Raw genomic sequence first — 20,688 nt, forward strand, 5'->3', positions numbered from 1 at the left:
ACAAATATATGATTACATGTATCCATCAGTGTAGTATCATACAGAGGTTTCACTGCCCTACAAATCCTTGGTGTTTTCACCATTCATTCCTTCCTCCCCGTAGTACCTGGAAACCAATGGAAGAGATTTTTTTTTTAACCTAAGGATGGTTAGCATTATTAAAGACTGAAATGTGGATTTAAGACTGTAGATAAGACACGAAGAAAGTCATTACATTTGGCAAGAGTGTTTTCAATAAAATGTACCATAGAGCTGTGATTTGAATGGTCACTGAGAAAGGAGTACATAGAGATTACGAATAGTATACATTAGTCTTTCAGGAAAAATGCTGCTAAAGGGGAAAATGATAGAATGGTGACTTGAGACAAAAGCAGAATTGAGGAAGACCTTGGTGGAGGGGAGATGGTGACAGTGGCAATGAAAAGATTAAAAATGCAAGAGGGAAAACAAAGTATTGAAACAAGTTCTGAAACATGATGGGAGGAGGGTGATGCCATTAAGGGCACAGAGAGAGGTAGTTAATCTTTAAAAAGAATAGAAACCCACTTCCGTCTGAATTGGGTAGAAATTTAAAGATGAGTAAACACATAGTTAGACTGTTAACTCTTTGATATTATGTGTTGTCTGTTTATAGTTTGTGACTACCTTTATGCCCTTCGCCCACAGTGTCACAACACCTGAATTCGAGCTTTGATGATCAATTTTTAGGGATTCCTGCTTCTAGGACAAATCATGCGAAATAAGGAAAGGGTGTTGCTTATTGCTGCTAAAATTTTCTAGATGTGACAGCTTTACTCTCACCATATTTGTTATATTTGATGATATTATTGGCTAAGAGAATAACTGCTCATTAGAGTTAAAACTTAGCAACTATTTTTCATAAAAGACTCTAATAATACAGTCACAATGTGAGTGTTCTTTCCTTTTCCTCAGAGAGTTAAGATGGATTAGCATACATCTAAAGAACATAAATTATTTTATGAAACATTTAGATACATTAAAATTTTGAACTTTTGAAATAATTGGTTAATTTTTGGTAATTAATAAAATAAAGCTTTTCAATTTTTAGAAAAACCTTTTAGTGAAAAGAGATCATGTAACGAGAGAGAATTATACGCAGAAATATTATGATAGTTTCATTTTTACATGTTGTCAGTTTTAAACTTTAAGAGAAACCCAATAAACCAACCACTGAAACTGACCTTAGACATATTTAACTGCCTAAATCTGCCTTTAGTACTGTGAATATAAAGATATGCCAAGATAACATCTTTACACACAAAAACTTCTTTTCGGCCGGGCGCGGTGGCTCAAGCCTGTAATCCCAGCACTTTGGGAGGCCGAGGCGGGTGGATCACGAGGTCAGGAGATCGAGACTATCCTGGCTAACATGGTGAAACCCCGTCTCTACTAAAAATACAAAAAACTAGCCGGGCGTGGTGGCGGGCGCCTGTAGTCTCAACTACTTGGGAGGCTGAGGCGGGAGAATGGCATGAACCCGGGAGGTGGAGCTTACAGTGAGCCGAGATCACGCCACTGCACTCCAGCCTGGGAGACACAGCGAGACTCCGTCTCAAACAAACAAACAAACAAACAAACAAACAAACAAAAAAAACTTCTTTTCTTGCTGTTTATGAAATTGGAACTAAAGTGTGAGGAAGACAAAAATAAATAATAAAGAAATAAATAACAACGAAAGACACAAATAGGCACCTTGCTCTTGGAGTTCACAATTGAAAAACTTTTCTTTGCCTGGGCATGGTGACTCACACCTGTAATCCCAGCACTTTGGGAGGCCAAGGCAGGTGGATCATTTGAGGTCAGGCGTTCAAGCAAGACCAACCTGGCTAACATGGTGAAACGTGCCTCTACTGAAACCCAAAATTAGCTGGGTGTGGTGGCACACGCCTGTAATCCCAGCTACTTGGGAGGCCAAGGCAGGAGAATTCCTTTAACCCAGAGGTGGAGGCTGTAGTGAGCAGAGATCGCTCCACTGCACTCCAGCCTGGGCAACAGAGTAAGACTGTCTCAAAAACAAAACAAAACAAAAAACAAGAAACTTTTCTTCATCACTCTGCCTTCACGCACATTTGTCATTTCTGAGCCTCACGACTTTGTTTGTAACCACCTCCACCCAAGTTTTTTTTTTTTTGTACTGTGTCCAGATAATTGTCCAAAAGCTAACCCCTAGGCCTTACTATCAACTTTTTTCCCTGTAAACTTGTACTAGTCTACCTTTCTTAGAGAATGACCTGAAAAATATATTTATTCTAAGTTGATGACTGATAACAATAAATTATTCCTTTAAGGAAAATAGTTGTCTGTTCACAGATGATATTTCTGCTTCACAAAGGAGACCTTGAACCGCAGAATTTCAAGAATTGGTGACTTTTGATTGAGAGTATATTCTGTTCAAATATTTCTGTGACTTCTGAGCAAATAGTTCCTACAGCATTTTTACCCAAAATAATTCATTTTAACATGATAATCAGAATCCTTCCCCCACATTTTCTAAGTTACCAGCCATGCAAATTTGTTGTAGCTCTTCAAACTAAATTAATTTTTTTCTCTTTTGCCCTTTATTAAAGTTTTGATCAAAGTATCCAGTATATCAGATTTTATGAGGCAAAAACCACAGCATGTTCAATTCAGCAGAAGCCCAAAAGACACAAATAGGTACCTTGTTCTTGTAATACCTTTGAGGTATTGCAACTATTTGCAATAATTTTTATTATACACATTTACACTATTTTTTGAGGAAACTGAGCATAACTAAAAAATAAAATAATTTGTTTTGGGTCACATTTCAGTAAATGACTGAGTCAAGATCCAAACTCAGAGCTTTCTGACTCTAAGATCTGACTTTTACATCACACCATCTATGGCATTCTTCTGATTTTTTTTTAATTACTCCACTACAAACATCATTTAAAAGAAAGTTTTCCCTCCTACATTAGAACAATGCCTGACTATTTGAATGATCTTAGCTGCCTTGAACACTGACTTTGCTTTTCTCCACCTCCTATAAACCAGTGATTTTCAGCTCCATCCACTGCAAACAAGAACACAGAAGGATTTGACAATTAATAAGCAATGTTCCAACACAATGCTCTCAAAAACTTGACAATTTTTTAACATTCTGATCACAACTTCCTGTATTTCTCCTATTAGTTTACATTTCCTTATCTTTCTTGAACTAACACCTTACTTTCATTAAATCTTTTCTTCTGTTTGTCAGTCTACACACTTGGTATTCTTTCATCTATGCTACTTCTCTAAAATCTACCCTCTTCCTGTCACCTGTCTTGCTAACAGACTCTCAAAAATAATTAAATATTCACTCTGCCCTAAATATGTTCACTTCTTGCCCACCACCATGCCTTTGCCCACGCAAGTCTCTCCTTCCTCTCTGCTCTGGAAGTGCTAGAGTTTGTGGAGTACCCTATCATGTCCTGGCTGAGGTATTTTCATCGTGCTACAGTAACATCTGTATGGATTGAAAAGTTCCTCCAACTTTTTTACTTTTCTTTTCTAGATTATTACGTTGGGGGCATATTACTTCATTTTCCCATGCTACATAATGCAAAATGCACACAAGTGTTTCTAATGTCTGGCACATAGTAGGTAATTTAAAAAGCAATCTCTTTTTTATTTGCTTCCATAGAATTTTGTTTTCTTTTGTTATTCATAATACTTAATCTAAATACTTCTTCACAGAATCAAAAACAAAGTACAGTTTTGAATGAAACCATAATGGTAAGCAATATTCAATTTTATTTTTCTTCCATGTCTCATCAAATGGTAGTTTATCCTTACTAACCAGGAAAAGCTTCTGAAGTATGTAAAGATTTTTGGAAATAGTGAGACATTAAGGAATGGATAGAGTTTTTGTTAAGTTTACTAGTCTTTACGTCAACGTGCCCCAAACGTGGGTAGCCATCAGGGTTACATTTTTCTGAGTCTCACCCCAACTTACAAATTTATTATTTTTAGTGAAAGGGTCAGAAAATCTGTGTTTCTACCTAGAGCTCTTGGTGATTCTGATTATTAGTAAAAATTAGAATCCACTTACTCCAAAGCCTCTTTAAACAAAGTGTGCTCTATGGGCCAACCAAATCTCCTGGGAACATCTTAGAAATGCAGAATCTCAGTGGGACCCCACCACACACCTGCTGAATTACAGTCTGCATTTTAACCAGGTCTTCAGTTAATTTATGCTCATTAAAATTTAAGAAGCACTGTAGTAAACGCTACTATTAAAAAAAAAAAAAAAAGGCTAGGCATGGTGGCTCACACCTGAATCCCAGCACTTTGGGAAGCCGAGGTGAGCAGATCACTGATGGCCAGGAGTTAAAGACCAGCCTGGCCAGCATGGTGAAACCCCGTCTCTACCAAAAACACAAAAAATTAGCGGGGTGTGGTGACATACGCCTGTGGTCCCAGCTACTTGGGAGGCTGAAGTGGGAGAATCTCTTGAACTCAGGAGGCAGAGGTTGCAGTGAGCTGAGATTTTTTTTAATATGCTACAAGATAGTGTGCAAATGCATTTATAATTTAAATAAATATTTAGGATCTTTATAATTTGCTGCAATGTTTAATGTAATTATTAAAAGTCTGAGGAAAACACAATTTTATGATTCCATGTTTTCATGGTCTGTGAATATATTTAGCATAAATTTCAGCTATGTGGTTGGGGGGTGTGTGTGCATGTGTAGTGTAAGACAGAACTGTGTCTGCATAAACCAATTGTTTTGGGTAAATTCAGTTTAAAAGCAAAATAATTTTAGTAATATAAGATTTTTGGAGTTTTGCCTGCAAAATACAACTAACTACCTTGACTAAATTTTTCAGCTGGTAACTCCTGAATATCAGATAGACACAATGATTGAACTAATTAAGAGCTATACTATTAAGAACTTAATAGTATGAAGTTTAAAAAGAGTTTTATAAATCTTGGAGACTAAGTTTTATACTTAGTCTCTGATGGGTCTGTCAGATGTTTCTGATATTCCTTTTTATTTCAGGAATAAAGAAATTATTTGTGGGATGTAGGAAGGATAAAGTATTTACTGTAATGTGATTTATTGGAAGTATTTTAGTAATTTTACTCTTCTATTAAGATTCCATTTATAAATACCTTATTATAATTTGTTAAATGACACTTTATGGAAGGCTTGATGGCTTTAATTTATGCATTGAATACTCAAATAGATTTTAACAGTATTTGCATCTTATATTTAATAATCACTTGTAGTGTTGTTGCTTAACTATTTGCTTTTATTTAATTTTTATAAATTAAAAAATTTATTTTTAAAATAAGGTGCTTTCAGATATTTGAATTTAAGTTATTTCTGTTTCTTTGTTCTGAAATGGTGATATATATCAGTATTTCACTGGGTACATTTCCATCTTAACTGAGATTTTTTTTTTTTTTTTTTTTTTTTTTTTGAGACGGAGTCTCGCTCTGTTGCCCAGGCTGGAGTGCAGTGGCCAGAGATCTCAGCTCACTACAAGCTCCGCCTCCCGGGTTTACGCCATTCTCCTGCCTCAGCCTCCCGAGTAGCTGAGACTACAGGCGACCGCCACCTCACCCGGCTGGTTTTTTGTACTTTTTAGTAGAGACGGAGTTTCACCGGGTTAGCCAGGATGGTCTCGATCTCCTGACCTCGTGATCCGCCCGTCTCGGCCTCCCAAAGTGCTGGGATTACAGGCTTGAGCCACCGCGCCCGGCCTTAACTGAGATTTTTATAGGGAGGTTTCCCTCAAAACAGTCATTTGAAATATATCAAGTTGTCAAGATTCCAGACAGTAGGTTTTTTTTTCTAATTAATGCTTAAATATATTTTAAACAACATTGCTTACTGTAAATAACTTCTTTTGATCTAGCAGAAAATTTCACGCTATTGCAATGTACTTATAAAAATGTACTTTGTACTGGTAAAGGTAGTTTTACTAACAAAGTACTAGTAGTACTAGCATTAATAAAGCCAAATTAACCATTACTATTTAAAGTTGAGTTTAGTAGGTACTCATTATTTATTTATTTATTTATTTTTATGTGCTATTTCTTTTTTTTTTTTTTTTTTTAATTTTACTTTAAGTTCTGGGATATTTGTGCAGAATGTGCAGGTTTGTTACGTAGGTATACATGTGCCATGGTGGTTTGCTGCACCTATGAACCTGTCATCTAGGTTTTAAGCCCCTCATGCATTAGGTATTTGTCCTAATGTTCTTCCTCCCCTTGCCCCCATCCCCTGACAGGCCCTGGTGTGTGATGTTTCCCTCCCTGTGTCCATGTGTTCTCATTCTTCAACTCCCACTTATGAGTGAGAACATGTGATGTTTGGTTTTCTGTTCCTGTGTTAGTTTGCTGAGAATAATGGCTTCCAGCTTCATCCATGTCCCTGCAAAGGACATGAACTCATTCTTTTTTATGGCTGCATAGTAACCCGTAATATGTATGTGCCACATTTTCTTCATCCAGTCTATCATTGATGGGCATTTGGGGTGGTTCCAAGTCTTAAATCATTATTTAACTCATTTTAAAATTCTGGATGTTTCATTATTCTTACTAAGTTTCAGCTTTAATTCTTTGAATAAAGCAAATCCACATACACAAAAGTGTAGTAATTGTTAAAACTGGAAAATTGTGACTAATTCATTTTAGGTTATTCCAATTCATATTGTCAGTATTTTCAAAAATATGTGAATAACATACACTACTCTTAGGAAAGGCACTAATGCGTAAAAAAACAGAAGTATTTCATCAGCCTGTATAGGAAGAGGAGACCATTCTCACACTAGTTCTGCAATAGTTTCTCAAAGTTCAAACAACTGCTAATTGCGTGAATAAGAGATAATTAAATCCACCTTTCTTAGTGCCTTATTAATGATTCTGACATTCTCATCTTCATTTTAAAGTGCCTTTAATATTTATTTTAAGCTCATTCAGTTTTCTAACTGCCTAGTCTCAGCCCTATTGTTGAATTAGATGTTTTAATAAATACTTTAAGGCCGGGCACGGTGGCTCAGGCCTGCAATCCCAGCACTTTGGGAGGCCGAGGCGGGCAGATGGAGAGGTCAGGAGATCGAGACCATCCTGGCTAACACGGTGAAACCCCATCTCTACTAAAAATATTTAAAAATTAGCCGAGGGTGATGGTGGGCGCCTGTAGTCCCAGCTACTCGGGAGGTTGAGGCAGGAGAATGGCATCAACCTGGGAGGTGGAGGTTGCAGTGATGCGAGATCGTGCCACTGCACTCCAGCCTGGGTAACAGAGTGAGACTCCATCTAAAAAAAAAAAAAAAACTTTAAAGGAACCAAATAATGCATGCATGTTTAAAAAGTATATGTAAAATGCTCCGATATGATAAGAAATGGCTCTTCTCCCTCAACCCCAGAAGAAAACACCTTTTATAATTTTTATCTTTTTAGGTCTCTTGAAAATGGAAAATGAAATACTCTCTGTCCACAAGAAACTTATAATTCATATTTTCTCTATGATACTGCCTTTTGTGGTTGGAAGGGAATTGCTTTTCTGGGAACATTCAACAATAAACAAGTGAATGATTCGGGTTGGATTTGTCTTTAAAGAGATATCCAAGCATATTGAATATATCCAAGCATATTGAATATATACTGGTTCATGTGCCAATTCATGAACTGAAAGGAGTCCTGCAGATGTTTCTTAAACAGGACATTTTGGCTGTCTCCATACACAGACCCTTAAAAATAAACTAAACTAGAGCAATGTCTTCTTCCTGCCAGCTAACTGATCACTTCCACTGATTTCCTGCAGCATTTATTATGTGAAAAATACTGCTTCTATTTCTTGATTTATCAACTATAATTAGAATATGGTAACTCCCTGCTATAAAAAGAGTAGGAATTTAGTGATTTTTTCATCACCCTCAATTTTTGCTAATTCTATTAAGTTCTTCTGGTGGTTATCTTTATTACTCAAAAAATAAACTTGAATATATATTTTTTCTATCTATTGATTCTCTGCTCTAAATCATAGCTTTTAAAGAAAAACTAATCATCATCAAGACTGTTTTTATTTTATAAAGCCACTAAATTCTTTCTGAAGATACAAATTGCAAGATTCTTAAAGCTTTCTTCTGTTCCCTAAAATTGTCTGCTTCATCTCTTGCCACTTGTTACATTTGTTAACTTTTCATTATTTTTTAGGCTATTGGCTTTTTTTCAAATACCTAATGTTTTTTGGTTGTTGGTTCAGTATATGGAGTAGCCTTATTAATACGATTAGTATGTGAAGTGAATATTCTGCATGATTGTTTAGATTTCTTTAAAAAATAACCTTATCCCTTAAAAAGAGGATGTGTTGGCAGACAGGCTTCACCTTAGGGTCTTCACTTCAGGGTTGAGCACACCATTGCCCATACAATGTTACTCTGGCATGGCTGACTTAATTAGTACATTTGTAATTGAGGCTGGGAGTTAAGGCTAAACTCTGCTCTGCTTGTCTTTCTCATTCCTCCACCCATATTGGGTGCTTTCTCCAGACAGATGGTTTGTTTTCTTAGACTAATAATGCACTTCTCAGACTTTATCCTGGGGGCAAAAGCCATTTCTGTGAGAAGGCTTGCTCTATTAAGTGGTGAGGGTGTGGGAGGAGTAGGTGTTTTACCAGCCTGCCCATTCTCAATGGTGGATTTTAATTAATTCCCCTGATGATTGTACCATGGCCCAACCTTTGCCCTTTATGTTCCCTGGGAAGTAAGAACTTACTACTGATATTTTAGGCTGCATGTTTCCATACTCTTTTGTTTGTCAACCTAGGCCCTTTTATCTGCTCACTTTCTCTCTGGTCCTCTGCTGGCACCTTTTCTTTTTTTTCCAGTGCTAGTATAGTTTTATTGTTTTAAAAACAGAGAGAAGGGAGGTGGACTTGGGTGCTTATTCTGTTAAATACTAAACCAGAACTCAATAGTTCTGTAATATTTTATTTACATTACAGTAATGTAAGCAACAAATATTCATGATCATCTACCATGTACATGTTACAAAATGCATACTCTGATGCCACATTCCCCTACTTAAAGAGCCGAGTATACTGTGGCTTACAGAGTTGCCATAAAAGTTTATAACACAAATTTTGCTTATTAGTTTAATTCACTTGGTTCTGGTAGATTTGATTCCTATCAAAGACAATTTGAGTTACTTTTTCCTTCCCTAGTATTAAAAATATAACCCAAAGAAATTCTGCCTACAAGTGAGGCTGTAATAAAAATTTAAAGCCATGATCTTGGTTAAATATTAGAGGGAAAAGTTTTGCTATTTTAAAGTGCACTGCAGCAACCTCATAGCCTGCTGTTTCTGGAGACTGACTCTCCAAACTAGGGATCAAGAACCAGAAAGCCCCTCGCGGGGTTATAGTGATACAAGATTTTCTCTTGTTGCCTGCAGGCTGCCTAGGGGTTCCTGTATTAACTTCCCAAGTCTGTTCCTAGGGGAAGGTAGATGTAACTAAGACAGGCCATACTGTGGCATTTCTTATATGCAGATATATGCAGAGAAGTGTTAGAGCCATTTATGACCCTTTAGGTCCCTCTTGCTCTGAAATTTTGTGACAATAGAACATACCACATTTCACAACAAAATTTTATTTGACAATAGAATATTGTAAGGGCTAATCTTTGAGTTGGGCAGAGGGGGAAGATGAAGAATGATTATCTAGGGATAAGTGGATGAAGGGTAGGTGTATGTGTTCTCTTCTTGGCCTTGTAGGATATGATCATCTGGACAAAGAGGGGAAAGATCAGACAATCTATTTTAACTCAGGTACAATTATTTTGTTTTTAATAACGGGTAATGTGATTATACTATGTATTTTTTCTAGGGAAGTCAGACTCAGGGATCTCATTGACAAAACAAACTTTAAAGTAAATTCAAAACTCTTATTCTTCCAAAATTGTTTACAATTAACAGAGTGCCATTTCTCAAAGTGCTTTTTATGCTCAAACCAGTCCAGTAATCATTTTCTTTCCACATATGTCAAAGATATCCTAAAAATACTGCTTTATGTGTAATATTTTCCTGATTACAGTAGAGTAAGTTAAAGTCCATTAAACTCTAAATAAATGTTTACTGTGTATATGCTGGGCATTGGACACCGATTACCTTGACCATTGTAACACATTCACCCAAGTTATCTAACTCATTAAATAAACTTTTTAATGATTGGTTTACTGAATTTTTACTCTTTTACTGTAACACAGTAACTGTATTGATCAATCTAGTTATCCTTGATCATCTGTCTAAAATTCAGTACAAAATATTTTTGGAGATTATTCGTATCCAGTTTAAATAAGATTAAGTTAGTGGCAGGCTATAGTTGTTAGTGATATAATTACAGAAAGAAAGATTTAGAAAAAGTATAATACCTTTTGTATTGAACTAACTTATAGTGAATTGTGCTCAGTTATATTTTAGATGGAAGCTATATAGCTTCCTTCCCCCCCCTCCCCCCGCCCCCAAGAGTGTGATCTCTGACTACCAGAGATCTCAGACTTAGATTCTGCTCATGGGTTTGACATGTACTAAGTGGATGACCTCAGGGAAGGCGTTTTCTTTCTCTGAACATAGATCTTAGTCTATAAAATGGGGGTAACCATTTCTAGTCTGGTTCACCACGCTGTAGACCATGACCACAGCTATGTACAAGGTTACACCTTGTTTACTAATAAGGATTTTTTTTTCCACACTCTACAAGCTGCATAGGAGGTCGAGTGTTCTCTGCCAAGTATTCTGTGTAGCCTTGTCCATAGAATGTTCTACAATGATGAATATATTCTATATCTGTACTGTCCAACAGAGGAACCACTAGCCATATGTAGTTATTGAGCACTTAAATATGGCTAGTGTGACTGAGGAACTTACACTTTCATTTCACTTGAAGTTATTTAAACTTACATTTAAAAAGCCGTATATTCATATGTATTCATAGGTATTATTCTCATCAGTCTTATATTTTTACTTTATTATTTTGAGTCCCCCTGTATGCTGTTAGGTCACTAGAGTAGTCTGTTGTGTCCCTTAAATTGGTTTAAATGAAAATGCATACCATAGCAAGAGTTCCAATGAGCATAATTTTTTTTTTATTTAGGTAGACTTTTAAAAGCAGATACAAATGGCTACTCTTAATTTATATCTTCTCTTTGCCTTTCATGGGATAGAAACACTGCCCATTTCTACTGAACCTATGATGTCCTATTTTCTTTACAGATCTATTTTAAATCAAATCTGTAAATATTGCCCCCCTTCTTGATTAGCCTTTCTTCTCTAGATTTACTTTCAAATAGTGGTAATAGTGTGTAACTATTTTTAACTGTACCTTGGACTAATAAGGATTTCACATTTAAGGATATATTGTTTTAGAACAATGAATGTTACAATAATAAAATTACAAGTAATATATCTAAGAAGATGAAATAATTCAGCATTCTATTATGTTGAAAATTGGCATCTTTTGACACCAGCTTGATGTTTCTGTGAATGTCAATTTACCTCAAGTGGTTTCTTCAAATAATGAGTTAGCGCTGTCCTTCATTGCGACAAATTGAAGCACCAAATTTGGCTTTGTGAGTCGAATGATAAAACATTTGAGAGTTGTCTGAACTCTTTTTTGTTTATATGATCTTTAGTTTTGTTCTCTTGGTTTTCAGTACCTGTATTCACACAGTTCCTTGGTTTCTATATCAATACATTGTATGAGATTCAAGGTATTGACTGCTAAAAAAATCATAGGATTGAATAGTTTCTGTTTTGGTTTATTTCAGTTGTTTTTTTTAAAAAAGAAAGATTTGAAAGTTTACTCTGTGATTTTAGATTAAGTAACTTCAGACTTTTTTTCAAGAAATTTTTATGTCTCTTTTTAAAACTTTGATTTTGAATAAGTAGAAAGTACAGATAAGAAACAAGAAAAAAAAGTACTCTATTCCACCACATAGTTTTAATATAGCCCAGAAAAAAGTTTCAAACCTAGAGAGAGAGAGGGAGTCTGTGTGTGTGTAAATAATTGCTGGTTCAAAATGTGAACATATTTTTGACATATCCATTCAGCCAGAAAGTTGCACCAATTTACAAAACAACCAGCCTTGCTTGTCCATTCTATATGTGGGCATTTTCATTTCCCTACTACATTGTCAACACTGAAGATTATCTTCTTTTTCTATCAACGCTTATATGATCAATGAAAAAAAAATCATTATTTTAATTTTCATTTTCTTGATTATTAAAGAAGATAAATAGTTTTTCATGTTTTTAGACTATTTGTATGTCTCTATATAAGCTAATGGTAATATGCATTTTAAATCTTCACATATACTATATTTCCCAAATTTACCTGGCCCCAGATCCCCGTTTAGCAGAGTGTATGGTTTTCTGTAATACATCTTTGTGAAACACTATTAGATATTATAGCACCATATTTAATTACCAGAATTTTTATAAGAATTTAACGGTCAAATGTACTAGGTGGAGTAAAGCAGTTGATATTGTAAATAAGTTCTATGCTTCATTTTATATGTATGATGCTAAAAAAGTATAGACACTAAATAAATATTTGTTAGTTGATTGAACCATTAAATATTGGCAGGTCAAGTCTTCAAATATTAGAAAGATCTTTACCTAAGTTTACCTAAGGAAGTTTCCATGTCTATTTTGGAAGCATTGCTATTGAGTGAAGTTACAAGGACCTATTTTATAAAATAGATTTCTTTCAAAAAGCCAAAAAAAGTACAAATATGCATACATTTCAAAAAACAAAAAATAACGGTTGGTTTATTGTTACATATCAAAATGTGGCCTGTTTTAACCACATATATTATCTCATCCTCTAATAATCCGTTTGATTATGATATGTAAATAATTTCTACATAATACTTTCATACAATGAAGTATAGAGAATATAAACTCTTTTTAAGAAAAAATTCCCAAGTTCACCTATTAAATTTGCTCAGTGTCCTATGGGGCTAATGAGAGGTTCTGTTTAGATGAATAATCTACATGGGACTACCCACCTCACCCTCACCCACATCTTCAACTTAATTTTGCTGTCAATCACAATTAGTGGCATTATACATTTTCACAGCTGCCCAATTAGTGCTTTGTTTCAGCCAAGCTTAGCAAATAGAGAGCTGAATGATTATATTGTTGCGCAGGGAAAGATACTGACTGTGTGGAGTGGTCTCACTTTGGAGCTTTTTCACTGTTACATGATATATACGTAAGCTAAATAAAAATGAAGTTTGCAAAAACAACAAAAAGATGGTATGTGAGAACCAATTCTATTCATTTGACTAAAACACATTCGGGAGCAAAACTTGGTTTTCAGTGTTTTCATTGGAGGCTTCTGAAAGATGGCAGGTATTTCAGCAAAGCCTATGTTCAAAGAATATGATTATGTTGAAATAAACTATATTGCTGACACCTCCTATTTGGGCACAACTACTATTAAAACATCAAAGATTGAACTGAGATTTTTACTTAGTTTTTAAATGCCAGTAGATAGAATTAAGTCTTCAATGTAGGTACCTGAATATATATTTTTTATTTTCACTAGATAAAGGTATGTTCTCAGGGTTGTAAACTGCTTGTGGAAAAAGAAAGAGTCAGAATCAAGTAGAGGCAGATACTGTAAGTCATATACCTTTAATTAACAACCGTGATTTCAAACCTCGTACTTCACCCTTTAAGACTCTGTTTATCTGTGCAAGAAGCAAGTGCATGTTATTTATAACATAATGAACTTATACTTTGAGGAAACATTCTTAATAAGGAAAAGGCACCCTTATGATTTATGAAATTGATTATATCATACGTGACCTAATTGGTCATTCCTGCCTAGTAATGAAGAGAAAGGTGGAAAATCCTATGCTGTTTTAATTTCTCTATCTTAATTATAATACTCCTTTGCTACAGGCTTTCTCGTATTAACTTCCCATGTTATAATTAACTGCTACATATCTACATTAATTTTCCTATTTTCTAGAACAGATGAAGCATTTTTATTATCAGAAACAGAAGAGTATTAAACACTCACTTGAACGCAGATCTAAGGCTCCAATAAAATAGTATCTGTCTCAGAACTTTCTTCCTAAAAGTCCTGAAGATTATATGATATTGGGTATAAAAAATAACTACTGTTTTTTCACAGTCTAATTTATTTCCTTTTCTGAAAGATGTTTATGATAAAAGCAAAAGCAGAGGTTAATTGATACCCAATTCTGCAATGTAAACAGCATAGATACTCATGTTGGTACATAATAGAGGTAAGTTGTTCTGTAAGGATTTTATCATTTTATTCACCATTAGTTTAAAGTCAAATGAGGGGCAAGTGTTCTCTCTAGCACTGCAGGAAAAGAAACAATCCGCAGTGCTAATTCCCCAGAGATTACAACATGGGGAGTCAAAAAACGTGTAAGGATCAACAACCTCATCATTATGATAGAGTGTAATCAATGATACAGAAGGGTACAGGCTGATAGGAGAAGCTATAAAAGGATCACATATCCAGTTCAGGATGAGGATCAGTCAGGAGAAACGTCCCCAAAATGTGACAATTGAAGTCAGTTTGAAGGAGTTTGCCATAAGAGTTGGGAATCTTATTGAGGGAAGACGTTAAGTAAAAAAATAATAATAATAATAATATGACTAGTTTCAGCATAATTCAGCTACGTAATAATAAGGAAATATTTCAACTTCTTTTTCCTTAATACTGAAGGCATATCCCACATCGGAACGGGTCACGCTGAGTCTCAGGTGGAGGCAGTCGTCTCATTATCAAAACACAGTGATTAAACATGCTAGTACAGTTAGTAATTCTTTTTCCTCACTAAAATATCACATTTTTCTCTTTTTATTAAAGAGAGAAATCATGGTTTCCTTGATGTTGTCTCCTTACGAATAGCTAGCTCCATTTCCTTGGAGTGGTTTTTCATTGACCACTTGGCTGTGCTTCTTGGAAACCTGGAGTTTATGGCAAGCAATTGCCAAATTTGTGCAGGCATCTCAGCATGGGGACGCAATGCCCAGATTGCAAATTGAAATTTGGGATTAAGCTGTTTTGGGTGCCCAAATTGGCACCATTTCACTGTTTAAAGGCAAATGGAAAAATATCTAGAAAGTCAGGTGCCCCCAAGAGAGAGTTTTTTGAAGCAGGTCCCTCTTGGGCTGATTATAACACTAATCAGCCATTTATCAAGCAAGCCATTATGTATCTGACCATATGAATAATCATAATTCATGCAAATATAATTTATGTTAAATATATTCTCAAGTTATTATGCACAATATTTTCTTCATCAGAAAGCAGTGCCCAAAGGTGCACATATATTTGTAATAATTCTTTTCAGCATCTTGAATGTCCCATTTTCTTCTTGCCGTTAATGAAAGACTGGCACCTTGTCTGATAAAGTTCTCCCCTCCATACGTGTCCCAGACATTTGGAAGAGGGTTACTTATTTCAGAAACTATACATTAGGATGATATTCTTAGTCTGGTATTTAAGGCAGTACTAGAAATTTTGTTCCGATAACAAGGCTTGACATCCTAGAAGCACAGCCTTGTGCTGGCCTCATTAATAAACAAATTTGAATGCTGTAGTCTCAGCCCTGACCTCAGAGGTACCCATTAGTGACCTTTCTTTATTGTACTGTAATGTAATCACAGACACTAAAGTAGCAGACCATTTTCTTTGTTAATCAAAAATAATTCAGAATTATTATAATTCAAAAAAAGAAGAAAAACTGTTTCTTTTGGTATTGTATGAAGAAAAATTGGGGGCTCTTAATGCTCATTTTTTAAAGATATAAATCATATATTTTAAATCATTGCTGCAAACTTAAGATGACATTTCTGTGTGCAACCTTTTAAAAAACAGCTTATTATATGTAAATATAAAAGGTTAGAGTTACTAACTCCAGAAATGAATAAGTACCATAATTTATTAGTGTGCCTTTCTGGCAGGAGTATATATCTGTGCCTGAAACCCTCAGTCTCTTCATACTTATACAGTTTTTTGAAGGCAAACTATGTAATTGTCCCAAATACAATCTCACTGAAAGTATTTAAAAATCTCTTTACAAACAAAGTATTGATCATCTATGAAGGAGAGGTAATATTCCAATGTTATATACATTATAGTCCATTCTGAAACCTCTACTTCTTTGTCAATTCATTAGGCTGTATCATTACAAACAGATAATCTTATGCAAGAGGATCTGATGTTCAGGCATCACCATAAATGCCAGCAAAAATGACAACCACATTTCATCAGTAAGCCAATGTGCATCCTGGCTGGCTGACTAGAGAGAGTTAAATAAGTTGTGCCCAACACAGGAGCACCAGGTTACAGGGTAATATGGGCCAAAACCCAGCCTACATTCATTCCCCAAACCATGTACCTGAGGGGTTAAATCTGTCCAGCGTACAAAAGCACCTTGTAGGTTATTGAAGACTCTTTGGCCAAGAAATGTTGCTTCCTATCAAGTACGACAAAACTTGTAGAGCTGTTTCAGCCAGCAAGCATGCAACAGTCAACTCCACTGAAGGAGCATAGTCAGTTTTTCTTTATGAAAACATGCACTTGTGCACCCACTCAGGAATTATCTCATCTAGGCAAGCCAATATGGACAGTGAAAGTTTCTATCTCAGATACAATGCACAAATGTCCTTGTAAACCTTGACTTTTCCGGGAACTAACACTACTTCATATTCTTAGATCCCTGATACTTAGCCTACTAAATAGTTATGTTCATGTTATTTAATCAATATATAAGTAAATATATGCCAGAATAAATTTTTGCCTTCTATAGTGTTGACTTTTTTTTGTATTCTGCTATAATTATGAGTGCTGCTGTGTCCAAGATCCCTAAGAAAAAGGATTGTTAGTTCTACTTTGAGTCATTGGTTTTACATTCCAAGGACAGGCAAACCAATCCATCTTGCTTTATTCTTATATACATCCCACATTTTCTCTATTGGAAGTCTCATACACTTTCATATTTAGATATGTCTATAGGTGAGGATAAATATGGTGTGTTTTTTCCCTACACAAAAGCTGTTATTAAATTGTGATATATCTTATGATGGATACTGCCTTACAATGGAGGAATGGGATTTCTAAGAATGGTGTTCCATGTGTTATCAATGTTCTGATAATTTTGCTTGGCCTAGAGTGGAGGATGGTGAAGTTTCTCTAATGGTGGGCTGCAGGTTTCTCACTCTGATTTTTTTTTCTATGTTATTTATGTTCACCTATCTTTAGTATTCATTACCTAATGACATTTATCTTTTCTGAAGTCAACTTTAATCTTTAAAAATTTAATTGTGGTAAAATGCATAACAGATTTCTAAGTGTGCAGTTCAATAGTGTTAAGTATATTCACATTGTTGTGCAACTAGTCTCCAGAACTTTTTCATCTTGCAAAACTGAAACTCTATACCCATTAACAACAAAAAGTAAGTTTTTGTGAAGTATAACGTTTCTATAAAAAGTACATTAACCCAAAGTATATAGCTATGGATTTTCACAAAGTGAATATACCCATGGAACCACCATTCAGATTGTAAAATAGAACATTTACCAGCATCTCTCTCTCACACAGTTACTACTCTGCACAATTGTTTTTTATATGTTGACTTTGGATTAAGCAACACTGCAGAATTCCCATATTCATTCTTATAGATTGTAGATTCTTAGGATTTTCTACATACACAGCCATGTTTATTCATGAATAAAGATACTTTTATTTCTTTTCCAATCCCTATACTTTTTTTATCCTCGACTTTATTGTACTGCCTGGGACTTCCAGTAAGAGTGGTGAATGGATGTGGGGACAATGGCATCTTTGTGTCATCTCCGACCTTGTGGGGAAGCTTTCTATATTTCTTCATTCAGTATGATGTTTGCTATAGGTTTTTGTAGCTACTCTATCAGATTAAGGAAGTTCCCATCTGTTTCTAATTTGCCAAGGGTTTTCGTCTAAACAAATATTGCATTGTTTCAATTGTTTTTTTCTGCATGCATTGAGATAAACTCATTGTCTTTTCCTTTATTATTACAGTGACTTGTATTGATTAATTTTAAATGTTAACTAACTGCAAGAGTTTGTGGAAGAGTAGTATTGCTTCTTTCTTAAATTTTGGAAGAATTCACTGGTAAAGTCCACTGGGCTGTAAATTTCTTTGTGGGAACGTTTCTAAATCAATGTATTTAATAGAATTGGGATTATCTGGATTTTCTACTATTTTTGGTAAGGAATTTCTAGGAACTTGTTCATTCACCTAAAATATCAAATTCACTAGTATAACTTTTTATAATATTCTTGTATTTTAATGCCTATATAATTGATTTTACATTCCAAGTACAGGCAAACCAGTCCATCTTGCTTATATCTGTAGTGAGTCTTTTTCTCAGTTCCTGTACTAGTTATTTCTGTCTTTTTTTAAAAAAGATCAGTATTGATAAAATTATGTCAATTCTTTTTCTTAAAGAAACATTCATTTTATTTTTCCCTATTGCATTTAAAAGATATGGCTATACTTTAAAAAAATTCATAGACTTTAGTTTTTAGATCAGTTTTTTGGTTTTCAGAAGAATTGGGCATAAAATATAGAGAGTACCCTCTTCCACTCCCCACCCTCAGTTTCCCCTGTTACTAGCATCTTGCATTGGTATGATGCATTCATTACAATTGATGAAGTAATATGAATATGTTATTATTAACCAAAGACCATGGTTTACATTGGATTCACTCTTGGTCTTGCACAGTTCTATAGATTTTGACAAAAGCATAAATTCTTATATCTACCATTACAGGTAGTTAGTTTCACTGCCCTAAAAATCCCCTGTATTCCACCTTACTCTTCCGTCTCTTCTGCTCAACCTCAGGAAACCACTGATCTTTTTAATATTGCAACAGTTTTGCCTTTTCCAGAGTGTCATATAGTTGGAATTATACAGTATGCAGCCTTTTCAAATTTACTTCTTTTACTTGGCAATGTGAATTTAAGGTTCCTCCATGTCTTTTCATGGCATGATAGATCAGTTGTTTTTTTTTTCACTGAATGATATTCTCATTATGTGGATGTATCAGTTTGCTTATCCATTTACCTATTGAAAGACGTCTTGATTGCTTCCAAATATTGGCAGTTATAAAGCTGCTATAAACATTTGTGTGCAGTTATTTTGTGTAGCTATGTCTTTAACTCATCTAGATAAATATGTGAGAGCACATTGCTGGATCATATGGTAAGACTATGTTTAGCTTTGTAAGAAATTGCCAAATTATCTTCTACAGTAGATATATTGTTTTGCATTCCCACCAGCAATGAATGAGAGTTCCACCTCCTTATCAGGAGGTGGATGTTGTCAGTGTTCTGGATTTTAGTCGTTATAGTAGGTGTGAAGTGCTAACTCATTGTTAATTTGCAGTTCCTTAATGACCTAAGACATTGAACATCTTTTCATGTGCTTATTTTTCATCCGTGTATCGTCTTTGGTGAGGTGTCTGTTCAGATCTTTTGCCCAGTTTTAATTGGGTTGTTATTTTCTTATTGCTGAATTATAAGAGTTCTTTGTATATTGTTGATATAAATCTTTATCAGATATGTGTTTTGAAAATGTTTTCTCCCAGTCTGTGGCTTGTCTTGTCAGTATCCTTTTTGTTTTTTGTTTTGTTTTGTTTTAGTTTTTTGAAACAGAGTCTCATTCTGTCACCCAGGCTGGAGTGCAGTGCCATGATCTTATCTCAGTGCAGCCTCTGCCTCCCAGGTTCAAACGATTCTAGTGCCTTAGTCTCTCAAGTAGCTAGGATTACAAAAACATGCACCACCGCACCCAGCTAATTTTTGTATTTTTAGTAGAGACAGGGTTTCGCCATATTGATCAGGCTGGTCTTGAACTCCTGGCGTCAGGTGATCCTCCCACCTAAGCCTCCCAAAGTGCTGGGATTACAGGCATGAGCCACCGCGCTTGGCCTTTTCTCATTGTTTTAACTGTATTTTGCAGAATAGAAATTTCATCTTACTGAACTAAAAATTAATTTTTTAATTGATCAACCTTTTGGGTTAGTATCTAAAAACTCATCCTCAAACTCAAGATCACCTAGATTTTCTCCTATGTCAATTTTACAAGTTTTATAGTTTTATGCTTTACATTATGTCTGTGATCAAGAGTGCAGGTTTTTTTTTTTTTAAATTTATTTATTATTATTATACTTTAAGTTGTAGGATACATGTGCATAACGTGCAGGTTTGTTACATATGTATACTTGTGCCATGTTGGTGTGCTGCACCCATCAACTCGTCATTTACATCAGGTATAACTCCCAATGCAATCCCTCCCCCCTCCCCCCCACCCACGATAGGCCCCGGTGTGTGATGTTCCCCTTCCTGAGTCCAAGTGATCTCATTGTTCAGTTCCCACCTATGAGTGAGAACATGCGGTGTTTGGTTTTCTGTTCTTGTGATAGTTTGCTAAGAATGATGGTTTCCAGCTGCATCCATGTCCCTACAAAGGACACAAACTCATCCTTTTTTATGGCTGCATAGTATTCCATGGTGTATATGTGCCACATTTTCTTAATCCAATCTGTCAGTGCAGGTTTTTAAATTTCATTAATTTCTATTCTTAACCTTATTTCTTTTATTCTACTTCTTTG

General features: G+C 35.1%; 1 protein-coding gene across 5 annotated transcripts in view; it reads left to right on the forward strand.

The window, feature by feature from the left end:
* The window catches only part of FOXP2 (forkhead box P2), a 276,209-nt gene that overhangs the window by 162,214 nt on the left and 93,307 nt on the right, over positions 1-20,688 (forward strand). The gene's annotated exons all lie outside the window — the stretch shown is intronic.

This window comes from Theropithecus gelada, chromosome 3, assembly GCF_003255815.1.
Source record: "Theropithecus gelada isolate Dixy chromosome 3, Tgel_1.0, whole genome shotgun sequence".
Taxonomy (NCBI): Eukaryota; Metazoa; Chordata; class Mammalia; order Primates; family Cercopithecidae; genus Theropithecus; species Theropithecus gelada.